At 42.6% G+C, this 26,989-nt stretch overlaps 1 pseudogene; it reads left to right on the top strand.

The window, feature by feature from the left end:
* The first annotated feature begins 1,849 nt into the window (after positions 1-1,849).
* Positions 1,850-26,989, top strand: part of LOC124501898 (60S ribosomal protein L31-like) — a 57,480-nt pseudogene continuing 32,340 nt past the window's right edge.

Below are 26,989 nucleotides of genomic sequence, written 5' to 3'. Positions count from 1 at the left end.
GAGAAGTAGTAAGAGGTTGCGCCGCCGCGAGGGACTCTATATACCCCCTTCCCCGGCCACGTGGCCAGGGGGCGGGCACCTGGCCCCGCCCCGGCCGCCGCGGCCCCGCCTCCAAGTCCCGCGGCGCCGGGAGGGACACCCCGTCGCACCCTCCGGCGGAGAGAGGCGGGGCGCGGGCGCTGATTGGTGGGTTCAAAAGTTCAAACCAAACTCTTCGGAGAGAGCCAGATCTACGAAGGGAGGAGACGTCCTGGGGCCAGGGAAGGGCGGATGGGGCGGGGAAGAGGCTGGGGACTGAGACTGGAAGAAGGGAGGCGAAGCGGGGTGCGGGGGGCGTCGCGTGCAAAACCTCAGGGAAAAACGGGCGGAGTATAGGGAGCGCGGCCCCTCCCGCCAGTCTCCGGACCCTCGAGCGGCGGCCCTGCGAAACCCACAGCCAGTCCCCGCCGCGCACCTCCCAGCTAGGCGGGGCCTGGCCTGCGGGGCCGCCGCTTACGCCCTGCACAGCCCTGGCGCCGGCTCCCGTGCAGCTGTGGGATTCTGGAGAGAGAGGTCCTTGCGCCCCCTCCCAGCCCTTAATTACCACCAGCCGGCCTGAAGCCCATATTCTCATCTTTTTGCTTGTTTTTTTTGTTTTTGGGTTTTTTTTTTTTTACTCGTTTTCCCACATTCTTTTAAATGAACTCTTCGTCTCTAACAACAATCTTCCAGTTGGTGCAAAAGCAGGTTTTTCGGTTCGTTATAGTAATAGCTTCCATTTTTGATCGCTTACTATTCAGAGTAGTTGGTTTTTCACACTATATCAATCACATTTCATCCTTGCGACGCTGTGAGTTATCCGCATTTTACAGATGGGGAAACTAGGGCTCAGAGGAATTCAACAAGTTTAAGGCCACACAGCTAGAGTAATGGGGCTGCCCATAAGCCCTCATTACCTTGTACTGCCTCATGCTAAATATACCGTGCTGACCTTCCCTGCAATGGTTTACTTTTCAGAAGCAGCCTTTTCTTTAAGTTGTTATTCTTTCTCTGCAACTTCATCGTGTTATCTTAGTTCTCCACCATCTCTGGATGATAAGAGTTTATGGGAATATTCAGAGAACAAAAGTGACTGCTATACATAATAGAGGTTATAGGGATTTTCCCCGAAGTAGAAAAAGGCAAAATGACAGGAAAAACTGGGTTTTAGATACAGAATAGGCAGAACTCCAGATACACTCCAACTCACACAAAATGAATGCTGTTGGAAATATATGCAGAGACTCCTTTTCAAATTACAATACCATAGTTCCATCATTAAATGTTTATTGCGCACCTATTACTTATTGTGTGGCAGGATATTCTGAAAGTTGGAATAATTAGCATCTTGGTCTGTTGCCAAATATTTTACTCTTAATTAGTAAAGCATTTCACCTTTTTAATGCATTCCACAAATATATTCAGCATAGTTTCTAGGTTCTTGGGAATAGGTAGGTGAACAAAATTGACAGATCTCTGCTCGTAGAGCCTATGTTCTAGGAGGGATCGGGAAGAAAGACAAACAATGAACACAGTAAATAAGTAAATCATAAAATTCATTAGAGGGTGAAGAGTTGCTATAGAAAAATACTGAAGAAAGTGGAATGAGAGGGTGGAGTGGGAGAGGGGTTGTAATAGAACCATGATGATCATGGTTAGCCTTAATGATACATGAGATGTGAACAAAGACTTGTAGGTCATGAGGGGTTAGCCAAGTGGCTAAAAGCGAGCAGTTGGAGCCCAGACCCCCAAGCAAGAGTGAGCCGTTAGCGTTCCTGGAAGGAAGAGCAGTGAGGCCAGCTTGGCTGGAAGAGATGAATAACAGAGGACGATGTTGGAGAGGAAACAGGAGCCAGATCTTACAGCTTCTTGTAAGTTACTGCAACCTCTGTGGCTTTTACTCTGACATGGGGAGCTAATGTAGGGTTTGAAACGTAGACGTGACATGACCCGATTGCTTTTTAAATTATTATTTATTTATTTAATATTTTTTTCAGTGGGCTCCGCACTACGTGGAGCCCGATGCGGGTCTCAAGCTCAGGACCCTGAGATCAAGACTCCAGCTGATATCAAGAGTCCAATGCTCAACCAACTGAGCTGCCCAGGTGCCCCCGCCCCCCCTCCATGGCCTTTTTAGAAAAAGATGACTTTGGTTGTTGTGTTGAGAAAAGATTATAGGAGGGCACAGGTAGAAGCAGGAAGACATCTTAAGATGAGAACTCATTGCCATAATCCTTCTGAGAGATGAGAGAGACTCTGACCAGAGTGGTAGCAGAGGAATTAGTGACATGTGGTTAGACAGGACCAAAGTGATTTCCTAAAGGCTCACACGTGAGGAAAAGAGAAGCCAAGGATTATTCCAGTTTTTAGCCTGAATGAAAGACAATTTGCCATCAACAGAGGCAAAAGGCTGAGAACGGGGCAGGCTTAGAGGCGGTTGATACCAAGGGTTATTTTTGGTCATGTTAAATCAAGACGTTGTTGTCCATGTGGAGGTGGAGATGGCCAGGACACAGCTGGATATGAGAGTCTGGATCTCAAAGCAAAGAGATCCGGGTGGGGGTGGACATCTAAATGCCATCCTCAAGTCATGACCTTGGGTGAGATGTGAGTGGAGTGAGTGTAGAAACACGAGAGAAGAAGACCAATTTCATAGCTCTGGGAAAAGAGGTAAAACCAGTAAAGGACACTAAAAAGGAACAGCCGGTGAGATAGGAGGGAACCCAGGAATGTGAGGTCCTGGAAACAAGGAAAAAGGGATGATTAGCAGGGTCGAGTGCCACTGATAGGTAAGCACAGAACTAAAAAATGACCATTGGATTTAGCCAAATGGAGGTAATTAGTAGCCCTAATGAGAACAGTTCAGTGTGGCGATTTAAAAATAATAGGCATTTTATTTTTAGGTTATGTTTTTCAAAGGATTCATTAGCAAAACACCTTTATTTTTCTTTTCACTCTCTATCATCTCATATTCAAGCAGATAGCCCCTTGAGGGACCTCAATAGGCTTAAGGGCTTTGCAGGCCTGATTGCTCTGATGTGGGCTCTGATTTTTGTTTTCTTTTTCTAGCTGTAGGTCCTTAAGCCAATTTTGTAATCTATCTACATCTCTTCCCTTATAAAATGGGATAATGTATAACTCAGAGGTAGATACATTGTGGTGAGGATTAAATGAAATAAGTAATACAGAGCATATACACATAGCAAAGCTCTAAAATCGGTAGCTGTTACTGTTGGAGGTGATCGTGGTAGAGGACAAAATTAGAGATCAAGATGCATTCTCTTGCATTTTAAAATCATTTTAAACATTGGGATCTATATTTAACTTTATTGCCCCCTGCTGGATTGTTTTGGAGGGGGAAAAAAAGTCTCTTTCCTGGGTGGACAGTGAAAAATTCAACTTTTACGTAAACAGGTCTTTCTGAGTCTAAAAATTACCGAGAGAGAGAAGAGGCAGAAGCCTGTCTTACTTTCCAGTTGAAATGGTCTCAAATTCACCACAAACATGGTGAGTTAGTAACAGAGAGCCTGTGCTCTGCCACCTCTGGTGATATAACATTGGAGGGGGCACTTCTCTTCCTTGGGCCCCAGGTTCTCATGTGCAAAATGAGGGGATTGGACAGTTTCATTCTAAGGCCTCTTCCAGCCTTTACATTCCGTGATACTCTGACTTGAGGCTTCTGCTGTACGTGTGTCCCAAAGGGAGTAAAGTTGAAAACATGCTTCCTTCGGTCAGGGTCTTGTAAGAATCACTGGTACGTTAGATAAATACAGATGGGACTTTTGCTGGAGTCTTACAATACATTAGAGAAAGAAATGGCAGGGATGCCTGGGTGACTCAGTTGGTTAAGTGTCCGACTTTTGATTTCCGCTCAGGTCATGATCTCATGGTTGGTGATGTCAAGCCCTGTGTTGTGCTCTGCACTGAGATGGAGCCAGCTTGGGATTTCCTCTCTCCCTCTCTCTCTGCCCCTCCCTCCCTCACACTGTCCCTCTGTCTCTCAAAGATAAATAAATAAACATTAAAAAAAAAGTGGCATACCTACTCTGGCTCAGGAGAGCTTGGACTTCAAATCGCTGTTGTATAACATGTCCCCAAAACATTAGGAAAGAGGAAAGAATTCAGACAAAACCGAACCCTATCTTTTCTCAAACTCCCGGTTTCTATGCTAGGATACCAGTAGTGCTAAAGAATTGATTTTGTGTTCAGTTGCAAATTACATGTTACAATAATAATGGTATGGGGATATTTTGTGCTCTATAGCAATTTATGATAAAGTATTTTCTACTCCAATAGTGCCTTCAAAGATAAATTTTTAACAAAGGTATTCATTATACAACTGTGGGAAATAAGGTCCTGAGATGGAAATAATTTACCCTAAACCCAAGAGATGGTACTCAGAATAAATGCCTAAAATGACAGTTGCCTCTTTTCTTTCTAGGCCCTCCATGAGCCTGTTACTGGTTCTAGTTCACAAGGAAAGGAAGTCCTAGAAAAATCATTTAATGAATTTACTGTCCTAAGACAAGGATTCCACTAGTCTAGCAAGAAAAAGGAGAATTTTTCCCATTCCTAAGACCTCCAAAGGATAGCTAGGACTCCTTGAAGTTTAATTCAACCACCTTCTTCACAAGTGTATTTTAAATCTCAATTTTTTTAAATGTTTGTTTTACTTTTGAGAGAGACAGAGAGAGCAGGAGAGAGGCAGAAAGAGAGGGAGACACAAAATCCAAAGCACACTCTAGGCTCTGAGCTGTCAGCACAGAGCCTGATGCAGGGCTTGAACTCACAAACCAGGAGATCATGACCTGAGCCCAAGTCGGACGCTTAACCAACTGAGCCACCCAGGTGCCCCTTAAATCTCTATATTTTGAGGTGATTTGTTTTTTCTTCCTTTTCATTCCCCGGTAAATACAGAAAGGCAGGCAAGAGATTATCTTCTAGGTAATACATTGTTTTCTTTTATGGGAAAAATAACTCTAAGAGTCTTTAGCTTTCACTTACTGCTCCTGTTATCCTGCAAATATTTGCAAACTTTATAGCTTTCTTGAACATTCTTTCAAAGTTCTCCTCCCCTGGGATCGGAGCCATGTTTTGGACTTCTTCCCCTTCATCAGGACTCCTTATGCTGGCTGTGGCCAGGGAGATCACAAAGAAGACTTGCTTTCTTCTCAGGAATTTCACATTTTATTTTCACGCAGACATCATCTGGCTTGTTCTAATCTGCTTTACATTCCCTAAAAATACAGTACTTCTGACCCGTGGCCTCTCGGTAGTGACAAACCCAAACAACTGAATAGGTTGTGCTTCCCGGGTCTTTCCACTCCACGGACTGCAGCCAAGCCTGCTTACCTCGGGTTCTTTCCAATCTTTCCTGTAATTGGTCACCATTCCCTCTGTTTCCTGCCCTGCCCCCCCACCTTTAGGAGGGACTGGTTAAATTCTCTTCCAGAAGATTAAAAGGAACTACTGGACTCAAATTCTTCAAGTATCTACATTATTATTCTAATAAGTGGATCATATCCTGGAGTCTGGAAATCTTCCCTATTTATAGCAATGCTTATTTAATAATTTTATTTATTCATGTACCTAAAAAGCACCCAGGCAGCCCGAAGTGGAAGGCCCCTCAGAGTTTTCTTTCCTTTTGACTGTAACTTCTGGCCAGCAGCTAAGACAGGAGGGGATTTACTCGGAGACTGTGCCTCTCAGGATAATTTTTCCCCCTTTACTTCTCCAGGTTCTCTCTCTAGCTGTCCCCTCCCCCTCCTCCCAGGACACAGAACCAACTATTTTTGGGTGCACTAAGTATTGTTTTTTTTCCTACATGATCAGTATAGTAGTGCTTCAGTACAAGGGAATATCAGTGTATCTATTATAAGACTTACAGGCAAATCAGCCTCATGTTATTCAGGTAGTTAGTTTAATTTGGCTGAACGTGTTTGAGCTCTTCAAGTCAGTGGGCTTCTCCCTAATCTGAACTGCTTATGCTTTTGTGCTAATCCCCCTACTCAGTGGTCTGCCAGAGCCAATCCTTAGATTTTCAGAATTTTTGACAACCTGTCGGACCTGGCGTGGGGAGCTTGAAATCAGCAATGCTGGCTATATGTCCATCGTAGAAATAAAACAGTTGACTACTACAGATTAGGCTCTTATCCCCTCTCCCAGCCGGTTGTTAAACATCCACAGACACACAACTTGTAGCACGGCCCCTACCTCCACACTAGTCCAAATCAGACCATTTCCCTTAGTTCTTTTACTCCTGGCATAAAAAGGTTTTTTGTTTTGTTTTGGTATGGATTTTTTTTTTTTTTTTTTTTTTGTCTCGGAGCTTCATTCATTCTCTGGCTTCAGGCTGAACCCTCTCCTCACAGCCAACCAAAGCCAAAAACCCAGCCTGGTTTCTCCTCCCAATTCAGCTTTTTAGGGTTATGAAAAGGGTTAGCTCCTAGCCATCTGATCCCAATCAACTCATTCTTTCCTGATTCCTTCTATTTCTTGGGTTACAAAAGTCCCCAGATCCTTTACTGCCCCCACTCTCCCCCCCCTCCCCCCCCAGTATCTCCACCACCAGTACCAGTGTCACCATCACTCTGGGCTTTTGAAAATCTCCAGACTAAGGGTTTTCCCTGCTTTAACTTATTTATTCTGCACAATAACCCTACGGGGTAGGAACTCTTGTTACTGCCATTTTACAGAAGAGGAAATTGAGGCTCATGGGGTTAAGTAGCTTATCTAAAGCCACACACTGGCTCATTCTGTTTTCAGTCTGGTCTTCCTCTCTGGGAAACTCAACCCTTTCCTCAGGAGGTCGGTTTTAAGACTTTCATTTCTGAACCACTGTTTTCTCTCTAAAAACATTAATATGGGACCACTTTTATAGCTACGACTTTAATTATATGTTTATTTCCCCAAATCATCCAAACCTGGAATGATCCCCAAACTTTTCTTTTTTTTTTAATGTTTATTTATTTTTGAGAGAGAGAGAGTAGGAAAGGAGGAGAGAGAGGGTGAGACAGAGAATCCGTGCTGTCAGCACAGAGCCTGATGTGGGGCTCCAACTCATGAACCATGAGATCATGACTTGAGCCAAAGTCAGATGCTCAACCCACTGAGCCAGCCAGGTACCCCTTTATTTTTATTTGTTTATTTTTTAATGTTTGCTTATTTTAGAGAGAGAGAGAGAGCACCCAAACTTTTCAATTACAAGACATAATGAAGGAAGGAGGCTGGTATCGGGCTGTAATATATGTGTGCCTGTACTCAAAGCCTTTATTTTTATAGCACTTTGCTTTTTTGACCCTTTAATCCATGTACCTTTTTCCTTATCCTCCAACATATTTTGTTCCCATAGAGTCAGGAATAGAAGTTATTTAGAAATCCCAAAGGGCTTTGCTTCTTTCTGATAGATCAAGGGTTCCTCATTTTAGATTACATACTTCTTTGTTTTGGTAAGTTGTAGTCCCTGCTGACCTTGTAAATGGATTATGTGGAACAGCCTGTAACCACAAAAATCAACTTGCTTACCCTGTTCCTTCAGCAGCTCCGTTTATTTGTACCAAACCCAAGGGACAGAGCCCAGTTCACATATTGCGGGAAAAGAAAAAAGAGAAGGAAGGAATTCTTTGTGCTCAAAACAAAGAAATTTTACATTCAGAATGTGCTTTCTCTTTACACTGCCTGAAATGGCTGAATAGTAAACCAAAGTTGTTCCAAGGAAAAAAAATTAACCTGGAATGTAGGTCACCTAACAAGCTATGAAACCTGTTTCCCTGATGCTAGTTTGCTTGATTCCGTGGCAGGAGGGAGGAGGGGGTTGGTTCATGGCCTCTGGTCAAGGCCCAGCCTGCAATGGACAGAGTGTTTGTGTGCCCCCAAATTCATACACTGAAATCCTAACCTCCACTGTGATGGAAATAGGAAGTAGGGCTTTTGAAGGTAATTAGGTCATGAGGTGGAGTCCTCAAGAATGGGATTAGTGCCCTTATAGAAGGAACCCCGAGAGCTCTCTTGTTATGTGAGGATCCAATGATTAAATGGCAGTCTGCAACCCGGAACAGGGCCCTCGCCAGAACTCAGCCATGCTGGCGTCTAGAACTCCGACTTCCAGACTCCAGAGCTATGATCTGTTGTTTGTTAGCAGTTCAGTTTACGGTATTTTGTTAGAGCAGCCTGAGCAAAGACACAGCCTGCCCCCAAGCACATTGTTATGGAAGCCAAAGAAGACAAAGTCCAGGTGTCAGGGAAAGTAGTGGTTACTTACTTAGTAAGTAACAGAGTCATTCTGACCTCCAGAGACAAGGACAGAATAAAACACACCAGGAAAGACACTAAGTGTCTTTCTACACCAGGGAGGGTGTGGGTAGGGAGAGTAAAGGTTAGAATAACAAAATATTGAAGTAAGGACTTTATTGACTCCCCAGTGGCATGAGTGTAAACCTTCAGAGCCATAGGACTACTAGGAACCGGGAATTTTGGATTCTAGTGTGATTAAACAGCGTGCTTTGGCAAGGTCCCTAGCTGTATTGTATTTGAGTTTCCCCTTCTGCAGTGTGAGGACAATACCTGCTCTAAAACAGCCTTCTAGGGGCGCCTGGGTGGCTCAGTCGGTTAAGCATCCAACTTCAGTTCAGGTCATGATCTTGTGGTTTGTGAGTTCGAGCCCCGCGTCAGGCTCTGTGCTGACAACTCAGAGCCCGGAGCCTGCTTCAGATTCTATGTCTCCCTCTCTGTCTCCTTCTTGCCCACTCACTCTCTCTCTCTCTCAAAAATAAATAAACATTAAAAATTTTAAAAAAATAAGTAAAACAGCCTTCTAAATAGATTACTGGATTGTTACTTGAGAGATCTGGATACTACTTATAGCACAACTGAGTGGACAGCCTCCAAAGGTTCCTTATGTAGTTCAGTCATTTTATATACTGCTCTGAAAACATGAAGATTATCTAGAAATGCAAAATTACATTATTCTTTCTTTTATTCCATAAAGACCTATTTTGCCTCTAGTGTGTGCCAGGCACTGCACTAGTTGCTGAGGACAAGACAAAGCTACTCAAGGAGTTCATACTGCATTTGGGGAAGAGATACAATGTTGGCAGAAAAGTAAAGCCAAGTGAGAAGGCTAGAGAGTAACGAGGAGTGCCATCCTACCTGATGTGGCAGAGGTCTCTGATTTCGAGGAAGAACTGAGCCACGTAAGTGTCTGGGAGAAGAGCAGTTGAGGCCGAGGCAAAAGCTGAAGCAGTGTGAGGGAGGGAGAAAGAAGCAACAGAAGATAAAGTCAGAGATAGAGTGGGGCCCAGATTGTGTAGGTTTAGGGGCTGTGTAAAGAATTTGGCTTTTTCTCTGAGTGAGACTGCAAGTTGTTGGAGGGTCTAATCAAGTCATGGCACGATTAGAACTTTGTTTTAACAGGGTCACTCTGGCCTCTGTGCTTAGGATAGACTGTAGGGAGGTGAAAATGGAAGGAGGCAACCAGTTAAGTGGCTACAATAATAATCTGGGCAGGAGCCCAGGGTGGTAGCAGAGGAAATAGTGAGAAGTGGCCATTCTGAATAGGAGAGGAGTTTCTGATGGATTGGATGTGGGGAAAAAAGAAGAATCAAGATGGACTCCATGGGGCACCCGGGTGGCTCAGTCGGTTAAGCATCCGACTTCAGCTTAGGTCATGATCTCGTGGTTTGAGTTCGAGCACTTCATCGGGCTCGGTGCTGACAGCTCAGAGCCTGGAGCCTGCTTGGGATTCTGTGTCTCCCTCTCTCTCTGCCTCTCCCCCACTTGTGCTCTTTCTCTCTCTCTCAAAAATAAGTAAAATGTAAAAAAAACAAACAAACATTTTTTTAAGAATGACTCCAAGAGCTTGGGACTGAACAACTGGAAAAATGGAGTGCATACTAACATAAGGAACACTTTGGGAGGAGTAGGTATAAGGGAGATAAGAAAAAGGGAGATCAGGGTTTGCTCTGGACATGTTAAGTGTGAAACGCCTATTAGGCATCCAAGTGGGAACTGAGGTAGGAAGTGAACCAATATGTGTAAGGATCCCATGGTGGGAAGGGACCAAATCTCCAAACCCAGATCTTTAATAGCCCAGTGGCAGAAAATAACATGGAGACCCAAAACAAAATCACCACCATAAGTAAAGGAGAAGTCTAGGCTAGTGATGTAGTTTAAGACAAGGTCCCATGTACTTATGTGGGACCACAGGTTGTGCTCCTGGATAAACCAGATCTGGAGACTGGAAGCCCATTGGAGCCTAGCCATTCAAGTGTGTGTGTGAATTTGACCTGGGAGAGCTGGTTCTCTCTGTGCCTGGAGTGGGAACATAAGCACTCTGCCTCCCTCCCCGGCTTCCCAGTTTGGAACGTGTAAACCTCCTAAGGTTTTGGACAGTGTGTGAGCAATCCTAATAGGAGGAAGAGGAGCAAGCTTTGAGAGGTGTTTACACTGTAGAAATTGGTGTTTAATTGGATTGAGGAGTGAGGGACATGAAAAGGCTTTGAATTTTCTATCTCTGGAGCCTGGGCTGATAATGGAAAATACTGGAGGAGGTTAGGGGTTACTTCTGTTTGGTTTTTTTTGACGTGAGGCTGAAGTAAGATTGTTTTTAGCTTTCCAGCAGAGAGTTCTGGATACCTTCTGAACACACAAATAGCAAGGGCTAGTAAGTAAGTGTAAGTACGGGGGTCTGGAACTCAAGAGGAACTTAAAGGCACCATTGCTGTAGTGCTTATGGTGGCAAACACTAGTGACATTTCTATGTGATCAACCTTGTAATCCGTGTACGTTATACACATTAACCCATATAAGAAGCTTATTGTGTTTTCCACATTTACAAAGACACAGGAAATTAAGATAATCTCTCAACTTTCTCAAAGACTTCGACTTCTCACATCCTTCTCTGCCCCCCCCTCCGCCCCCGTATGATTTCTCCTACCCAACTCTTTTACTCACTTCCCAAGGCATACCAGCTGCTCCCAACCTCTTCTATATCCTTCATAGCAGATAACCTAGATTCCTAATTTAGTGATAGGATTAAGGGATCTAACCTGAGCTCCAACAGCTTCAATCCTATCCTCAACAAAATGTCTCGGTTTCTTTCTTGTTCCTGATTTTATCCTCCCTCTTGTCTCATTAGGGTCCCTTCTAATTTTATTAATATTAATCCCATGCACTTGTGCCCTAGTTTTTATTCCTGTTCACAGCCCCTGGGATCTTGCTTTATTCCTTTTCCTGACCCTTCACTCTTTGTCTACACAAATTACGACTAAACTACCATAGTGTCATTTCCTGCTTGAGTTACTACCCTGTATCTCTCCCCTTTTATTCACACTTGTGCTTTTCTTTCCAACCTCCCATTCACTTCTTAGCTCCAATAAACATCCCCACCCACAGCTCCCCCCATCATGATTTCAATTTTAAGCATCCCAGTGGCCAACGACCACCTCCACTTTTCCAGCAAGAGAAAGCCAATCCCAACAACACTTCCTTAAAGGGACTGACAAGCCATTGACCCTTCCACCTTTTCCTGTCTTTCCCCCCCTTGTGTCCTCCTTGTGTCTCTCCTTTTATGGTCCATCACTATAATTACACTCTTGCTTACACCTGCAACTCCCTTGCTCCATTTTCTTTGTTGTGCTCACTTAGCAAAACCTCAAACCTGGTTACATCTAACCCTGCCTACCCCGTGCCTGCAGGCATGGCTGTGGCATGCTGACGGAGCCATTTAAAATTCGTGACTAGAACCTCCAGTGGGCCTTACATTGCTCAGTAGTCAGAGTGTATTTCCTTAGCCTCCTCACCTTCTCACTCTCCTAAAAGTCTTTTTATATCTTCTTCACAACTTTCAAACACCCCAAATTTCCTCCCCATTGCTACTCTCAGTTCATAACCCAGTTCATAACAGCAATCAGAGGAGACTATCCACAAGCCCCCACCAATACACCTTCCTCATTAAAATACAATTTTCAAAAAGTTAAAATCACAACTCTTACAAATATAGAATAAACATAGGTCTATGGTTTATTAACTAAGAAACCAAAAAAAAAAAAAAATGGTAAAGCTGGTGCAAAGAACATCTGAGGAACAGGAGTTGATAGATTTCATCAGGAAATGTGTTTATAAATATTAGAATAAGATTGCTAGGTTAGATACAAAAGTGGTTAATGCCCTACAAGGCAAAAATACCCCCCCAAAATCATAACTTGTGAGGTTATCTTTTCTACAGGACAGAAATAATTTGTATTTCTGTCAGACAAGAACTGTTTGCATTGCTATAAGTGTTCTACAGAAAAAGACCTGCAAAATATCCTAGTCAACAGTAAATAGAGGGGCACCTGAGTGGCTCACTCTGTTGAGCATCGGCTCTTGATTTCGGCTCAGGTCATGATCTCACGGTTCGTGGGATCCAGACCCGGGTCAGGTTCTGCACTGACAGCATGGGGCCTGCTTGGGATTCACTCTCTCTTCTCTCTCTGCCCCTCCCCTACTCTCAAGTTCCCATGCACACGTAGTCTCTCTCTCTCTCAAAATAAATAAACATTTAAAAAAAAGTAAATAGAAAGTAAATAGAAGTCAAGCAAAGGTAACTACTCCAAGAAAATCAGGTAATCCCCAAGGGCCTGCTGGCCAGAGCACAGTTCTTCTCTAAAAAAGATACCCAGTAATCCTGTTCACCTATTTCCAAATTTGAGATGACTTTTCTTAACAATCTACCTAGTTGTGACTGTACCCATGTACAGTCTTGCCTGTCTTCTAGCTACTAAACTGTCCACACTCTTATTCAAGGCCAGCCTTTCCACTTGTATATTATGTCCCACCTTCGCCTACTCAGGCATATTAGTCTAGTGATTCTCTTTTCTATCTCCTGCCTCAACTTGCCCCTTCTATTCAATGTTTTCTTTTAGTATAAAGACATATTCTTCCATTTCCAAAACAACCTCTCTTGATTTCACTTCTGCCTGTGGCTACTATCCCATTTTTCTCCTTATCTTGAAAGAAAAGAAATATCTACAACCACTGACTCTGGTTTCTCTCCCTCCTTCCTTGACCCCAGTGGAATCAGCTTTTACCCCCCACCCCTTCTCCAACACTACTCTTGTCAAGGTCATCCATGACTTTGTATATATATATACACACACACACACACACACACACACACACACACACACACATATGTATCTATATATCTCCACCTTGGAATGCTTTCCAGAATTTCAGATCTGTATATCCAACTATCTGTGGGACTTTTCTGCTTGGATATCTAATCGATTCCTAAACCTAAGCTCCTAAACTTTCTGCTTAAACATGTTCCTTCCTTATCCCACTCAGTTAATGGCAGCTCCATTCTTCCAGCCGTCTGGGCCCCCAAACTGGGAGTTGTCACTGGCTTTTGTTCTTCTATCACTCCCATCAGTCTATCAGAAAATCCCGACTGTTCTACCTTTATTTTCTTTTTTTCCTTTTTTTATGTTTATTTACTTTTGAGAGAGAGGGAGAGACAGAGCATGAGCAGGGGAGGGGCAGAGAGAGAGAATCGGAAGCAGGCTCCGTGCTGTCAGTACACAGTCCGACTCAGGGCTTGATCCCAGGAACCATGAGATTACGACCCGAGCCAAAACCAAAAATCAGATGCTTAACCGACTAAGACACCCAGGCGCCCCTCCACTATAGCCACTATGGACCAGTGCCACTGTCCCTGCCTCTTCTACTCCTCCTGCCTATCTGCTGTCTTCTCCTGGCACAGCAGCCAGAAGGATCCTGTTAAAAAGTCAGATCATAACACTTCTCTGCTTACAGCCTTCTAATGGCTTCCCATCTATGTTAGCTGTCTCCATGATGGCTGCCATCAATTCCTTCATCAATTGCCAGACCATGATGGACATGCAGCCCAGTCAAGCTTGCTCTCTACCCAATGTAACCAATGATCTGCTTTCTGTTTCTATAAATTTTCCTTTTCTGGAAATTTCATACCAATAGAATCATATAATATATGGCCTTTTGCAGCTGGCTTCTTTCATTTACCATGTATTTGAGGTTAATCCATATTGTAGATGTATTAGTACTTCATTCTTATTGCTGAACAATACTCCATTATGTGAATATACCATAGTTTGTTTATCCATGCATCAGTTAATGGACATAGGATGTTAGCTGTGGGTTTTTGGTAGATGTCCTTTATCAGGTTGAGGAAGTTCTCTTCTATTCCTAGTTTGTTGAGAGTTTTGATCATGAATGGGTTGAATTTTGTCAAATATTTTTTCTGCATGTACTAAGATGATCATGTGGGTTTTGTCCTTTATCCTATTAATATAGTGTATTACATTAATTGATTTTAGGATTTTAAACCAACTGTGAATTCCTGGGATAAATCCTATTTGGCAGTGGTATGTAATCCTTTTTATAAGTGGCTGGATTCAGTTTGCTAGTATCTTGTTGAGGATTGTTACATCAGTATTCATAAAGGATACTGAACTGTAGTTTCAGTAGTGTCTTTGTCCAGCTTTGATATCAGGATAATACTGGCCTTATAAGAATTGGAAAGTATTCCCTCTTCTATTTTCTGAAATTGTTTGTCAAGTATTGGTATTATTTCTTCTTTAAATATTTAATGGGGGAATGCGTGGGTGGCTCAGTCGGTTGAGTGTCTGACTCTTGATTTTGGCCCAGGTCATGATCTCGAGGGTCATGGGATTGAGGCCCATGTCGGGCTCCTCACTGAGTGTGGAGCCTGCTTGGGATTCTCTCTCTCCGTCTCTCTGCCCCTCTCCCCGACTCATCCATGCTCTCTCTCTCTCTCTCTCTCAAATTAAAAAAAAATTTTTTTTAATTAAATATTTAATAGGATTAACAAGTGAAACCATCTGGGCCTGGGCTTTTCCTTGTGGAAAGATTTTTGAGTGTTAACTCATTTTTTTTACTTGATATAAGTTTTATTTGGGTTTTCTCTTTCTTTTTAATTGATATTGATATTTTTTATCTTTCTAGGGATTTTTCCATTTCATTTAAATTGTCTTACTGGTATAAAGTTGTTCATAACACACCCTTACAATATTTTAATTCTTATAAGGTAGACATTTATGCTCCCTTTTTTATTCCAGATATTGGTAATTTGTGTCTTCTCTCTCTCTTTCCTTGTTAAATCTAACTAAAAGTTTGTCACTATTTTCAAAGAACCAACTGTTGGCTCATTGATCTTTTTTTATTGTTTTTCTGTTTTTTATTTTATTGATTTCTGCTCTAATCTTTATTTCCCCTTGTCTGCTTGGCTTAGGTTTAGTTTGCTCTTTTTACGTTTTACTCTTTTTTTATTTCTTCCTTTCCTAAGATAGAAGCTTAGGTTATTGATTTGAAACTTTCTTCTTTTCTGACATAGGTCTCCTTCAAAGCACTTTTTAGCTGCATTCCATAAATTGGGTATGTTGTGTTTTCACTTTTACTCAGTTCAAAATATTTTTAAGTTTACCTGCTGGTATCTTCTTCAACCCATGGACTAATTAGAACTCTGCTTACTTTCCAAATACTTTGGGGTTTCCCAGACTCTTCTGTTGTTGATTTCTAATTTAATTCTACTGTAGTCAGAGAACATAGTGTGCATAATTTGAATTATTTTAAATTTATTGAATGCTTGTTTTATGTCCTAACATATAATATATTCTGGAGAATGTTCCATCTGTGCTTGAGAAAGATGTCTATTCTACAATTGCCAATCAGAGTTCTATAGATGTCAATTAGATCAAGTTCGTTGATGGTGTTGTTCAAGTCTCCTAGGTCCTCACCAATTTTCTATATAGCTGTTCCATCCTTTTTTGAGAGTGGGGTATTGGCGTCTCCTGTTTTACGTGCATGTATTTTGCAGATCTGTTGTTATGTACATATGTATAATTATTTTATCTTCCTGATGAGTTGATCTCTTAATCGTTATTAAATGTCCCTTTTTGTTTCTAGTAGCCTTTTTAAAACTTTTGGTCTTAAGTCTATTTTGCCTGATATTAATATAGTTACTCTGGCTCTCCTATGGTTACTATATCCATAGCATAATCTTTTTTCATCCTTTTACTTTTCATCTATTGACGTCATGAAATCTAAGGTGTCTCTTGTAGACATATTATAGTTGGATTTTGCCTTTTTATCCAGTCTGTCAACTTCTGTTTTTGATTGGGGTGTTTAGACCTTTCACAATTTATTGATGTGATTTGATTTACATTTACTATTTTGTTATTTGTTTTCTATGTGTCCCTTTTCTTTTTTGTTCCTCTCTTCCTCCTTTACTGCCATCTTTTGTGTTAAATAAATATTTTTAGTGTGCCACGTAATTCTTTTGTAGACTTTTCTTTTTTAATTTTTTAAAAATATTTATTTATTTTTGAGAGAGAGAGAGAGAAAAAGAGGGACAGAGAATCTGAAGTGGGCTCTGTTCTAACAGCAGAGAGCCCAATGTGGGGCTTGAATTCACAAACTGTGAGATCATGACCTGAACTGAAGTCAGAGGCTTAACTGACTGAGCCACCCAGGTGCCCCTCTTTTTAAAAAGTTTTTTATTTATTTTGAGAGAGAGAGAGAGAGAGAGAGAGAGAGAGAGCGCGCATGCGCGTCAGCAAGGGAGGGGCAGAGAGAGAGAGGGAGCAAATGCCTCCCACACTGTCAGCTCAGAGCCCAACACTAGGCTGAACTCATGAGCTGTGAGATCATGACCTGAGCCAAAAACCAAAGGCCAGATGCTTAATCAACTGAGCCACCCAGGTGCCCCTGTAGACTTTAAAAAAATTTTTTTAAATGTTATTTATTTTTGAGAGAGAGGCACAGAATCTGAAGCAGGCTCCAGGCTCTCAGCTGTCAGCACAGAGCCCAATGTGGGGTTCAAACTCACAAACTGGGAGATCATGAAAAAGCGGCCGCCTTTGGCTCAGGTCATGATCTTGCGGTTTGTGAGTTTTAGCCCCGTGTTGGGCTCTATGCTGACAGCTCGAAGCCTGGAGCCTGCTTCAGATTCTGTGTCTCCCTCTCTCTCTCTGCCCCTCCCCTGCTCACATTCTGTCTCTCTCTCTCTCAAAAATAAACATTAAAAAATTATAATAATATTATTTATTTATTTATTAAAATTTTTTTTTAACATTTATTTATTTTTCAGACAGAGAGAGAGAGAGAGCATGAACAGGGGAGGGTCAGAGAGAGAGGGAGACACAGAATCCGAAGCAGGCTCCAGGCTCTGAGCTGTCAGCACAGAGCCCGACGCGGGGCTCAAACCCATGGACCGCAAGATCATGACCTGAGCTGAAGTCAGACGCTTAACCGACTGAGCCACCCAGGCGCCCCAGTATAATATTATTTATATTAAATAATATACACATTGCTCATTGTTATCATATATATCACACACATTACAACCTATCAATATAGAATTAAAATTATTACCTTATACGATTTCATATCTTTTAAAGAAGCTTTTGTGAAGAAATAAGAAAATATATATTTATAGAGACTCTATAGTAACCTACATATTTTACCATTTCCAGTGCTCTTCATTTCCTCCTGTGGATTTGAATTACCATCTGGTGTCCTTTCCTAATAGCCTGAAGGACTCCCATTAGCATTTCTTGTAGGGCAGGTCTACTAGCAACAGACAAACTCCCTCAGATTTGTTTATCTGGGAATAAATCTCTCTCTCTCTTTCTTTATTTTATTTAATTTTTTTTAATGTTTATTTATTTTCGAGACAGAGGGAGACAGAGCACGAGTGGGGAGACAGAGCGCGAGTGGGGAGGGGCAGAGAGAGAGGGAGACACAGAATCTGAAACAGGCTCCAGGCTCTGAGCTGTCAGCACAGAGCCCGACACAGGGCTTGAACCCACCAATCGTGAGATCATGACCTGAGCCGAAGTTGCACGCTTAACCGACTGAGCCACCCAGGCGCCCCATCTCTCTCTCTCTTTTTAAATGAACATGAACACCTCATTCATGGTTTCATCTTTAAGTTTATTTATTTATTCTGAGAAAGAGAGCACACAAGCAGGGGAAGGGCAGAGAGAGGAGAGAGAATCCTAAGCAGGCTCCAAGCTGTCACCACAGACCCCGATGTGGGCCTCCAACTTAGGTCTCATGAACTGTGAGATCATGAAATCAAGAGTCAGATGCTTAACTGACAGCCACACAGGCACTCCTCTCCTTCATTTTTATTTACTTATTTTTTTGTTTATTTATTTTGAGAGAGAGAGTGGGAGTGGGAGTGGGAGAAGGGCGGGGGGGGGGGGGGAGAGAATCCCAAGTAAGCTGCACTGTCAGCACAGAGTCCCATTCAGAGCTCAAGCTCACCAACCATGAGATCATGACCTGAGCTGAAACCAAGAGTTGGATACTAAACCAACTCAGCCACCCAGGTGCCCCAACTCTCCTTCATTTTTAAAGAATAATTTTGTGGGATATAGAATTCTTAGGCGATAGTTTTTTTCTTTCACACTTTGAATATGCAATTCCACTGCCTTCCAGCTGCCATTGTTTCAGATGAGAAATTAGCTATTAATCATATTGATGCTCATTGTTACATGATGGTGGTTTTTCTCCTGATGCTTTTAAGATTTTCTTTTCGCTGTTAGCTTTTAACAGTTTGCATCTTGTATTTAGGTGTGGATCTCTTTGTAGTTATCCTAGTTGGATTTGTTGAGCTACTTGGATATGTAGATTAATGTTTTTAATCAAATTTGCCAAGTTGGGGGGACATAATTTCTTCCAAAAATTTTCTGACCCTTTCTGTCCTCTCCCATTACACACATACCAACTATGTAAGATGTCATCCCACAAGTCTCTGAGGCTCTGTTTATTTTTCTTCAATTTTTATTCTTTCTATTCTTCAGCAGGTAATTTCTGTTGATCTCTCTTCTAGCTCACTGATTCTTATCTTCTGCCATCTTGAATTTGCTTTTGAGCCCCTCTGGTAAGTTTTTCATTTCAGTAATTACTTATTTTCACTTCTAGAAATTACATTTTAAAAATGTTTAATATTTTCCTTAATAAGCACCTTTGTGGATTTGTTATTGTCCTATTTCTTTTGATTCTTTTTTTAAAATTATTTATTTATTTATTTATTTATTAAAAAAATTTTTTTTTAACATTTATTTATTTTTGAGACAGAGAGAGACAGCATGAACGGGGGAGGGGCAGAGAGAGAGGGAGACACAGAATGGGAAGCAGGCTCCAGGCTCCGAGCCATCAGCCCAGAGTCCGACGTGGGGCTCGAACTCACAGACCGCGAGATCGTGACCTGAGCTGAAGTCGGACGCTCAACCGACTGAGCCACCCAGGCGCCCCTCTTTTGATTCTTTAAACATGAGTTCTTTTAGTTCTTTGAACATATTTATAATAACTACTGTGATGTCTTTGCCTGCTGAATCCAACTTCTGGGGACACTTAGGGATAGTTTCTATTGACTTTTACTTTTCCTGGGTGAGTCACACTTTCCTATCTCCGTGCATATTTTATTGAAAACTAGATTTTTAAATACCATATTGTAGCAACTCTGGATTCTGATTTTCCCCCCTCAAGGCTGTCTTTTGTGTCATCCACTTAGTGGTTTGCCTGGGTTAAACCTACAAAATATGTCCCTCTGAGGTGTGTGGCTGCTGCTACCTCTGCTCAGTTTATTTTTATCTTGTTTTTATTTTATTTTTTTATTATTTATTATTTTTTAATGTTATTTATTTTTGAGAGAGATAGAGACAGCACAAGTGGGGGAGGGGCAGAGAGAGAGGGAGACACAGAATCAGAAGCATGTTCCAAGCTCTGGGCTGTCAGCACAGAGCCCGACGCAGGGCTTGAACTCACAAACCGTAAGATCATGACCTGAGCTGAAGTCGGTCGCCTAACCGACTGAGCCACCCAGGCTCCCCTCTCTTGTTTTTATTTTCATCTGGCTGCATAGGGGTCACCCTTGTGTCTAAGTAGCCCCATGGTCAGCAAACCATGGGATGGAAATTGTGCTCAAACACCTCAAGCCAATAAGGCTTCCGTCTTCTGATAATGAATTTGTGTGGGGAGAGGGGAGCACATTCAAAGTTCACGCTTTTACTTTTTACTTTCCACTGGGCCCTTTCAGAGCTCCTCTATTCCAGAATCCTCAAGGTCAGCCAGGAGTGTGGGGTGATCTTAGGCCCTCTGTTCTCAGCTGTAAATGTGCACAATCTTATCCAAGAATACACTTGCCCCGACCACAGCTGTAACCTCAGGTTAGCAGAACCACTGGCTCTCTCCTGCTCCAAATCAAGTGAGCCTACTTTGGCTGCGGCAGCAAGGCCGCTGGTCCTTATGGCAAAATCTCCAGGTGACTGGGCTGGAAAGTGGGAGCATCCCCAGGCAAACGTGCCACAGATTCCCACTGTTATTACTGAATTTCACCTGTGGCTCAAGCACAAACACTTCTCGTATTGTTATATACCTCTGACCGATTTCCAGAGTGCTAAAAATGGTTGTTTTCATCAATGTTTTCCAGCTTTGTAATGGCCTTTTCAGGGAGAGGATTTGCCCACCCCACCTCTTCACTCTGCCATGGCTGGCAGTCCCACCCTCCTCAATAAATATTTGAGGAAGAGTAAGTGACTAAACACTGTGTCATCTGTCTTCTCCCTCTACCACTCTACGGAAACTGTCCCATCAAAAATTATCAGTTGCCTTCCAGGCACTAAAACAGGTTCTGAGAAAGACAGACCTGGGTTGAATTCCAGCTCTGCCACTTAGTGACTGTGCACTTGGCAAGTGTACTTACCTTCTCCAAGTTTTGTTTCTCTTTCTGTTAAATGGCTAAAATAATGCCTATGGTGTTTGTGAGGACAGTGAGGTCTGAGTAAGCGTCTGGGCGGACACTTCAGGGTTCTTTCCAACAGTGTCTGTTCTGTTCAGACTGTGAGTCTGGGATGCCGCTTGACCTTTTTCTAGCCCTTACACTCACCGGACCCGTGATGGGTGGAAACACAGGATAAGTTCATGAAAATCCTTTGAGATGGGATCTATTATCCCACAACTATAAGGTATTATTATGCCTTCTTATGTTGTTCTCTGGGAACTTTTTAAAATCCCTCTCTCTGGGAAATTTTGGTTATAGAATTTCTAAAAATAGGGAAGCTACTGAAATCACTTCTCTAACTTCCTTTTATCCTGGACATTTTAACCATTATACTGTGGACATTTTCTGAAAGATCAGGACTACAGATGTAAATCTTTCTTAATATGAAACTCTCACATTTTCAGGTGTTTATTCCTCTAAGAACTGAAGAACATGCCCCCCGCCCCCACCTCCAAATCAGAAATAAAACATCAACTTGGGGGTTAAAGATGGAGAAGAATGAACATGGCCAAATAGAATGCTCGGAATTTGAAATAAAAATAGTGCGGTGAGGCCTTCACCATTTAGGGCCTTGCTGAAAGTTCAGTTTTTTCTGCAGGAAATCCATGTTTAAAAACAGAATATTGGGGTGGCTGGGTGGCTCAGTCGGTTAAGCGTCCAACTTCAGCTCATGTCATGATCTCGTGGTCTGTGGGTTCGAGCCCCGCATTGGGCTCTGTGCTGACAACTCAGAGCCTGGACCCTGCTTCGGATTCTGTGTCTCCCTCTCTTTCTGCCCCACTCCCTTGCTTGCGCTCTGTCTCTCTCTCCCTCTTAAAAATAAACATTAAAAAAAAAAATTTAAAAACAGAAAAAACAATTGTTTTTTCCATTGCTTAAAATCTCCTCCTTATTGGTATCCCTGTAATTAGAGATGCACTATTTATTATTCACTATTGTTACTTGTTTTTTTTCAACAAGGCTGCCAGCGCTCCACAGGCAGGGATGGTCCTTTTGCGTATCTTCCTTTATGCTTGCTATCACCCTTGCTATCACCTACAGTTGATGATAATGCTCACTGTCACTCCTTTACTCAGAAACCTTCAGTGATTCTCCACTGCACCAAAAAGTGGTCCTCAGACTTTTTTTGATTCCATGTGCTTATCAGTGAACCGATGCTTGCACATCCTCTAATACCCACATATAATTTATTTTAATATCGTACTACCACCTTCCATAAGTGATAAACATCCACCGATATAGGAAATTTAAGAGGATGACATAAAAATGGTATAAACAGAATTTGTAGTATTTTCTCTCTGTACCTTGTAATACTCCACTCTGGAGACCATTGGTCTGTGGGATAAAATCCAGGTTCTCTAAAACCACAGCCTTCAAACTGGAGTCTAGGTATCCTGAGAGTACAGTTGAGCCTTGAACAACATGGGTTTGAATTGCACAGGTCCTCTTCTATGCAAATTTTTTCCCAGTACAGGACTGTGAATGTATTTGCTCTTCGTTATGGTCTTCTTAATAACACTTGCTTTTCTCTAGCTAACTTTATTGTACTAATACGGTTCATAATACATATAACATACAAAATACGTGTTAATCAATGTTTTATGTTATCGGTAAGGCTTTTGGTCAAAGGTAAGCTATTTGTAGTGAAGTTTGGGGGGGGAGTTAAAAATTATGTGGATTTTCTTTTTTTTTTTTAAGTTTCTTTTTTTTTTTTTTAAGAGAGAGAGAGAGAGAATGCACACAGGAGGGGCAGAGAAAGATGGAGAAAGAGACTCCCAAGCAGGCTCTACGTTGTAAGCATGGAGCCCAGTGTAGGGCTCGAACTCATGAACTGTGAGTTCATGATCTGAGCTGAAGTCAAGAGTGGACACTTAACCAACTGAGCCACCTAAGCGGCCCATTTTTCTTTTTTCTTTTTTTTTTTTAAGTGTATTTATTTTGAGAGAGACAGACAGAGAGAGAGAATGAGTGGGGGAGGGACAGAGAGAGAGAGAGGTAGAGAGAATCCCAAGCAGGTTCTGCACTGATGGTGCAATTTGATGCGGGTTTCGAACTCACAAATCATGACAGCATGACCTGAGCCGAAATCAAGAGTCGGACGCTTAACCGACTGGGCCACCAGGTGCCCCACAAATTATGTGGATTTTCAGTGGCATGGTAGAGTCAGTGCTCCTAACTCTATGTTGTCTGAGGGCCAACTGTATATACTATAGACAGCACAGTATTAAGTGGCTCAATTTCCAGATTCTGAACTACAAAATGTACCCTCTCCTGAAAGTGATCTGCCTGGGAATGGCTGGCATTGAGCTGATTTCTTTTTTCTAGCCTCCCCTTCCCAATTGCTCAGGCCCACCCCTCAGCCATCTGAACTGTGCTTTGCCCCCAAACGAAGGGATAACATGGGAATGCACTATACTTGAGAGAGAATTTCTTGAGAGCCAAGTAAGAAACACTGACAGGGCAGCACCTTATTTCATTCCCTGGACAAATACTGGCAAGCCTCTGTGATGCAGACAATTCCTTGTAGGAATATAGTGTTTTTAATTTTTTTTTTTTAATTTTTTTTTCAACGTTTATTTATTTTTGGGACAGAGAGAGACAGAGCATGAACGGGGGAGGGGCAGAGAGAGAGGGAGACACAGAATCGGAAACAGGCTCCAGGCTCCGAGCCATCAGCCCAGAGCCTGACGCGGGGCTCGAACTCCCGGACCGCGAGATCGTGACCTGGCTGAAGTCGGACGCCCAACCGACTGCGCCACCCAGGCGCCCCTATAGTGTTTTTAATTAAAAAAAAAAAAATGAAGTTAGGGTGCCTGGGTGGCTCAGTTGGTTAAGCATCCAACTTTGGCTCAGGCCATGATCTCACAATTCATGAGTTTGAGCCCCATGTCGGGGATTTTCCCTCTCCTTCTCTCTCTCTGCCCCTTCCCTACTTGCACACATGCTCTCTCTCTCTTAAAATAAATAAACAAACCTAAAAAAAATGAAGCTAAACTTTAAGCCATGCAGGTTGTTTTTGCCAAATGATACTCCACAAGCAGAATGGGCTAGATCTCTGGCTCCATGTTTTTGATGAAAATATAAGCAAAGCACTTATCCAATACACAATACACTAGAAATGTCATCATTTGCAACTATTTCATCTTTTGATGAACGCTGCCCTACACTAACATTCCCAATATTCACGACTGCCCAGACTCTTTCTCGTCTCTTCTCCTGTCAGCCCCCTCAGGCTGCAGCCACACTACCTTCATGCTCCTGGGCACCCTTCCGGGTCTATGCCTGTGCTGTGTTCACGCCAGTTCCTCCCTTGGAAATACCCTTCCCTCCCATCTCCATGGGTTGAGTTCCTACCTAACATCTGTGTGATCTGAGGCACTAATTAGGTGCTGAAGATGGAAAATGAGCATAATGATAACCGTGACCCTGTTTTCATAGGATGTAAGAGTCTAGTATGGGTGACAGACAGATAAGCAGTGACGATATAATATTACAGAACTGTGACGGGGAGCCATGAGGGCACCCTCCCTTCACCTGGGGCTCAAGGAAGTCTCAGAGGAAGTGACCAGAAAGCCAAGACCCAGCGCTAAGCACAAGTCAGCCTGACATTTTGCAGGAAGGGGAAAGAAAAGGACTGATCTATGCTGACAGAACAAAACTGAGTTCAACCGACACTGTTAAGACAATTCCTCCGTGAAGTCAGGATTTTGACCTGGAGAGACACACTTACCTAACTGTAGGGTCCAGATAGAAATTCCTACGAAGTTCAATCTGTTTCATGCTCTTGAGAGATTGGTCACATTCTCTCTCTCTCTCAAAAGCCCAATTTAGAATAGGCCAAAAGTCAAGGGAGAGGTCATCCCTAGAAAAATTTTCTCTTGCTTTTTTCCAAAAACAAAAATATTTGAACCCCAGGCTCTACTGCTGGGGGACCAGGCAGCCTTTTTATATTAAGTTCACCAGAAATAGCGCAAAGTGAATACTCTTGGGAAGTCTGTTAAGAAAGTGACAGGTGGTTTATATATGTGGCTCTGCTCTAAGGATGGAGACACCCGCTAAACAAACAAGTTAATGAAGTAAGTAGAAACACAGAAGACACAACATTCCGTTTCCAGGGACTGCCTTGTGCCACAACAGAGGTAAGACGGTGAAGGCTTCGGGTATCTGGTTCCTCACTGCTCCACCTCTGATCCTGTCCCTCACTGTCCTGAGCCAGAGGCTGTGGAAGGACCTTCACTGAGCGATGTTCGATGCTCCACTTCATGCCATCACTCACAGTGCTGATTTGTTATCAAGCTATTCATGTCTATGAAAGACTCTCCTTTTATAGTAGAGGGCAGCCTGGGTGGCTCAGTGGGTTGAGCGTGGGACTTCAACTCAGGTCATGATCTCATGGCTCATGAGTTCGAGTCGTGAGTTCGGGCCCAACATGGGGCTCACTGCTATCAAAGGGGAGACTGCTTTGGGTCCTATGTTCCCCTCTCTCTCTGCCCCTCCCTCACTTGCATGCGCACGCACTCTCTCTCTCTCTCTTGCCAAAAATAAACATCTTTTAAAAACCGCAACTACATTAGTAGGAGAGAGGTGTGATAGATGTAGTATCAGCCATCAAATCTTTCCTATACTGGTCACAATTTGGTACCCCAAAACCTCTTTGTTGATTCAAAACATAAAAAATACGCAGTCTTGTTCTCTGATACAGTCCACCCAAGCATCATTGCAGTAGATTTTTATTTTATTTCTCATCTGTTTTCTTAGTTGTGTATCTTCTTCAAGTGGCCATGTGGAGGCTGAACATTTTCTCTATGAAACTACTCACTAGGGCAGTGGAATCTGGTAAGTCTCAACCATGAGGGCTTAGTCATTGAAGCACCAAAGGATGTCATTTTAAAACATTTACCGCATGTGGAAGTCACATGACATGGACCCGGAGGACGCACATAACTAGTTATGTTCCTGTAGACTATACTGTTGGTAAACCCACTTAATCTTTCAGGAAAACCATTATAAACTCACCCCAGAACACAAAAGTTCATTTGTGCTAGAAAGTTATCATCAAGCGCTGGAGGGTCAGAACTATGTGTGCTAACATTGTTCCATTAGAAATGTATCCTATCAGTGATACCACATTTTTTCAGATGGATGGGCCAACTGTAGTTCTGCTCTAAAACTCTGCTTTCTATCAGTCCCCCAAGCATTTTCTGATTATGGCCTATAACAAAGTTTGCAACAATGGTGAAAACAGGTCTGCGTGGAAGTTATGTATATAAATGCATTTGCAAATGGGTTTAGACCTTTGTGGGAAAAGGGCCTGAAGTCTCCTAAATAGAAAAATCTTCAAGTAAATCAGAACTGACTCACAACTTTGGAAAATGGTACAGGGCTTAGTGACCTTATATCAAACCACAGCCAAGGCCACATTCTAACACGTCCCCATTCCCAGATTAATTTTATTTCTGTCACCCTCTTCACCTTTGAAATTCCTTCCATTCAGCAAAATCAGTTCCATTCAGGAGAACAAATACATTTTGACTTCTGTCCCCGATGCCTCCCTGTGTGCCTTGATGAAAAATACAGTTTTAGTTTTCAGCCCTGCAACCTGAGAGATGTGCCGGTGAAATGAAATGAATCACCCCTCCTCTTTTCCCCCAAGCCCCAGGTTTTCCTAAGAGAACACTCATATAACATATGCCAGTACATTTAGGCCTGAGGGCTCCTCAAAACTCTGCCCATTTTCTTGCAGAGGATCAGTTTAGTCTCTTTTTAGATAAGCAGACCTGCATGTGAATGCTACCTTGGTGCCAGAGCTTTTCCTGGGTAAAAGGCCAGGCCTTCTTCACCTGCAGCCGACACCTCTCCTTCCAGGGCAGGGAGTTGCAGCGGCGCGGCGCGTCCAGCAGATGGAGCCGCAGCTGAATTTTCGTGAGCTGCTCTCTACACTGGAAGAATCTGGAATAAACAGGAAGGGGAATTTTTGTTTGTTTGTTTTTAAGCATTCTAAATTTCAACATCTATTGCCTTCTTTGTCGGGTCAGAGACCCTTTTTATTTAACTAGGTTGAAATGCGTTAGAAGTTTAAAAAAAACAGTGATTACGCAATCCCAAATACATGGTTTTTTTTAAGATTTCCACTCTCTCAGAGGA

This window comes from Lynx rufus, unplaced genomic scaffold (assembly GCF_022079265.1).
Source record: "Lynx rufus isolate CCGP_SWC_20201006 ecotype Redwood Valley unplaced genomic scaffold, mLynRuf1.p SCAF_7, whole genome shotgun sequence".
Taxonomy (NCBI): Eukaryota; Metazoa; Chordata; class Mammalia; order Carnivora; family Felidae; genus Lynx; species Lynx rufus.
The sequence above is the reverse complement of the archived record's forward strand: the minus strand, read 5'-3'. Positions and strand labels throughout refer to the sequence as shown.